Here is a 4655-nt window from a genome sequence, read left to right on the forward strand (position 1 = left end):
CTCCTCTCCTCTCCTCCCTTCCCCTTTCCTCTTCTCCTCTCTTCTCTCTTTCCTTCTGTGACTATATCTAGTTACTATATTGCTGTTGTTAGGTGGTATCCAGTCAGTTCCAACTCATAGTTACCATATATACAACAGAATGAAATACTGCCTGATCTTGAGCTGGTCTGACAATTGTTGATATATCTGAGCCCACTGTTGCAGTCATTTTATCAATCTATCACATTTATTGACTCTTTACAAAGCATGATGTTTTTCTTCAGGGACTGATGCCTTCTGATGACATTTCCCAAGTACATGTGACAAAGTCTTCCATATTGGCTTCTATGAAACATTTTAGCTGTACTTCTTCAAAGACAGATCTAGTTGTTCTGAAATTTCAGACTACATTCAATATTATTTGCCCAAATTATAATTCAAAGGCATTGATTATTTCATCTTTGTTATTCATTGTTCAGTTTTTGCACATGTGTAAGATGACTGAAACTACTATAACTTGGGTCAAGCACATCTTAGTACTCAAGTAACTTATGGATTGAGTTGTGTTCCTTCAAAGTATATGTATAAGAAGCTGTAATGTGTAAATTATGTAATTATTCCCCATGATCAGATAAATCAAGTAATTGTTAAAACATTATGTGTGAGATGTAACACCATTAATTACATTACAACTTTGATTAGATATAAAATAATTCTTTCTGGGTGTGACCTTGAATTTTGTTCCCTTGCAAGGAATATAGGAGAGAAAAGTCAGCAGAGAAGGGTGTACAACCTCAGTATTGCCAAAGAAGAATCACCATAAGTGGTATATGTCCTTTGGATTCAAGTTCGTGTTCTAGAAATCTCCTTAACACTCAGGAGTGCCAAGACAAGGAGTGCTAGATCTACAGATAGTGAAGAAGCCAAGGATCTTCCTCCAGAAACAACAGAGAATTCCTACTGAGTCAGGACCCTGAATTTGGACTCCTAGTTGCTAAAGAGGGAGCTTTGGTGGCTTAGTGAGGGAGCTCTGGCCACTCAGCATAAGGATTCCAATGCAAACCCACCAGTTGCTCCTCAAGGAAAAAAAATCCGTTTCCTCCTGTGTAGTTTCCTGCCTCTGAAAACCCATTGAAAGATTAGCTAGGAGTTGGTTCTGATTTGATGACACCCAACAATCACAACAACAGTTTCTAAAGTGTAAAGGAACACTTTGCTGCTTATTAAAGCCATCCAATTGAGTTATCTCTGTTTTAAAAGGACTAGATATTTAAGATAGTTGTATCTTTGCTTTTGGGTACTATGCAGAGGTCTTCCGCAGTAGATTTGGATAATAAAGTATGATTAAGTTCTTAACTTCTGAATCTATAAATATTAATTGTTGATCTGAGTAAAATGAAAACTTTGACAATAACAACCTTCCCTCCATTTACCATGTTGTTACTTAATTGGCTGAGTTGTAAGGACTTTTGTTTTATTTGAAGTATGATCTATATATTCAGTAGCAGTATTTCTTCTCTTTATTTTCACTTTTTGATGTTCTAGTAAAATTTTAAGAGTTATTATGACACCTATAATAGATGGATCATTTCTCAAAGTAAAATAAATATCCGATGCACCAGATGCTCCTTAAGAGAAAGATGGGAAATCTCCTCTGGTGTGATTATAGCTTCTGAGAACTTGCTAGAAGGTCAGCTATGAGTCTGTTCTGACTAAATGACATATAAGAATAATAAAAAAAAGTAACATACGGATTATTGTTGTTGTATACCATAGAACCAACCCATAGCTGACTCTTCGACAGGTCTTCAGAGGCAGTTTAATCACTTGAAGAGATTCTCTATATTCCCTCTTTTTTCTTTTAATGTCTCCTCTCCAATAGTCTGATATTTTCTCCATAGCCACTATTGTCAATTCAATACTGATCCGAGTTGTTACTGTTAGATGCTTCCCAGTTAATAGTGATTCATAATGAACCTAAAAACAATGAATTTAAACCTTGCCTATTCTTTGACATCTTCATGTCTGCCACACTAGAGTCTACTGTTACAGCCATTGTGTCAATCCATCTGGTTAAGGGTCTTTTTCTTTTTACTGATAGTCCATGTTTCCAAGTATGATATCTTTTTCCAAGGACTAGCTTCTTCTAACAATATGCTCAGAATATGTTAGACAAAGTTTCACCTCTTTGCCTCTAGACAGTATCCTGTTTGCATGTACTCAAAGACATATTTGTCTATTTTTTTTATTCAATCTGTGGAATATTTAGTACTCTTCCCCAACACCAAAGCTCAAAGGTGTCAACTCTTCTTCTATAATCTTTATCCAACTTTTAGATGTATAGAAAGTAATTGAAAAGACTATGACTTGAATAAGGCAGTCTTTAGTCTTTAAACTGACATCCTTGGTCTTTAGAACTTTGGAGAGACTCTTGATAGCAGATATTTCCCCAAGCAACACATCATTAACTTTCTTGACTAGTTGTAGCAAGGGTGTTGATCAAGGATCCAAAGAAGGTAACATCATTGGAAATTTCAGTCTTTCCTCCATCTATCATGATGCGGTGAAGATTTTTGTGTTCTTGATGCTGAAAGGTAATTCTTACGGAAGGCTGTACTTTTGATCTCTGGAGCAAGTACTGTGAGTCTTTTTTGGCTTTCAGCAAGCAAGCCTTTGTCATCTGAATTGTGTAGGTGCTTGATGAGTCTTCCTCCAATCCTGATGTCACATTCTTCTTCAGAAAGTTCAGTCTCTCAAATGATTTGTTCAGCATACAGATTGAATCAATATAAAGAAAGGGTACAGCCCTGCTACACATCTTTCTTGATTTTTAGCCATGCAGTGTTTCCATTTCCTTGTTCCATTCATAGCAAGATAACAGCTTGTTGGTTTAGGTATAGGTTTCACATGAGTACAATTGAGTGTTCTGGTATTCCCATTCTTCTCAGTGTTAGTCATAGTTTATGGGGATTCACACAGACAAATGCCTTTGGATAGTTAATAAAACACAAATAGACATCTTTCTGGTATCCATTGCTTTCAACCAAGATCTATCTGAAATCAGCAATGATATCTCTGGTGACATAGCTTAGATTTCTGACAGTTCTTGGTCAATGTATTGTTTTCGTTGTTTTTGGATAAACTTTAGAACATACGTATCATGGAACCAAGAAAACAAATAGGTCTGTCTTAGAGAAGGTAAAACAAAACTTCTCCTGGGAGGCTAGGATTCTGAAGCTCCATCTCACGTACTTTGGGCATGTGGCCAAGAGGGACCAACCATTCTTTGGAGAAGAGCATTATGCTCAGAAAGGTGGAGTGACAGCTCAAGAGAGAAGGACCCCAGATGAGATGTATTGATTTAGTAACTAGGGTTATGGGGGTAGGTGTGTCAGAGTCAGTGAGACTGGTTCAGGACAGGGTAGACTTCAGAGCTGTTGTATGTAGGGTCTCTATGAGTCTCAGGCTCAATAGTACGTAACAACAATTACAGTTGCATGAAATATTAGTGATATTATTCAATAATTTCCAATTTCCATTGGGAAATTTCTGCTTTCTACTTTCTTTTGAGGGGAAAACAAATATGGATCTCTTACCAATGATTAGGCAGGTCTTCTAAAATTTTTCTGGCACAGACTGATGAGCACGTCTAAGGCTTAATCTGTTTGTTGAAACATGTCAATTAGTATTCCATCAACTCCTCGGCCTTATTATTTGTCAATATCTTCATTGCTCCTTAAATTTCCTTTATTTCCATTGGTTTTTCTAAATAAATTAAATTGGTTTCTGTACAAATGTCATGTACGTTGTGCTTAATCCATGTACACTGTGTTTCACCTATTCCTTCATTTACATTGTGTTTCATATGATCATTCCCATACATTGCGTTTTCTAAAATCAATCACCTCGCCCACTATCACTATCACTTTGTATTTTCAGGTGTCCACTAGATCTATCCTAATTTCTTTACCCCATTCCTCCACACACCGAATTCTGCAACCCATGATTTCCTCTTTTTCCCACTCTCAGTTTAAGTGCCCCTCTTCGCTTTCTCCTGTGGACTTTTTTTTTTTTTTAGCTTTGTCCATCTTTTTTTTCCCCTCTACTTTTTTTTTTAATTGGTTTACTTACAAATTACATATATATTGTGTTTCATAGAGTTATTCTCATGCATTAAGTTTTACAAAATTAAACATCATTGGACCTTGGCCATCATTACCCTATCTTTTCACCTGGATCCTTCTGATTTTCTTTCCCCTCTCCCTCTATTCACCAAGCTGTGAAATACTATGGTTTTCCCCCACCCTTCCTCACTCCTTCCCACCATGAGCTCCTACATGTGTTTTACTATTTATCATTCTAATTTTACAATAATGGTCATATGCAATATTAGTCCTTATGAGCCTGAGTTAAATCACTCAGAATAATGCTCTTTAATTTCTCCCAAGTTGTGCAGTATTTTTCAAACTCATTGCTCCTGAGTGTGGCATAGTATTCCATTGTGTGAATGTACTACAACTTCTTAATCCATTCATTGGAGTTGGACACTTTGGCTGTTTCCATGTTTTTGTGATTGTGAATAACACTGCTGTGAACACTGGTGTGTATATCTCCATTTGTGTCTCAGTTCTAATATACTTAGGGTATATTCCTAGTAATGGAATAGCTGGATTATA

This window comes from Elephantulus edwardii, unplaced genomic scaffold, assembly GCF_000299155.1.
Source record: "Elephantulus edwardii isolate Elephantulus edwardi_28Jun2011 unplaced genomic scaffold, EleEdw1.0 scaffold00005, whole genome shotgun sequence".
Taxonomy (NCBI): domain Eukaryota; kingdom Metazoa; phylum Chordata; class Mammalia; order Macroscelidea; family Macroscelididae; genus Elephantulus; species Elephantulus edwardii.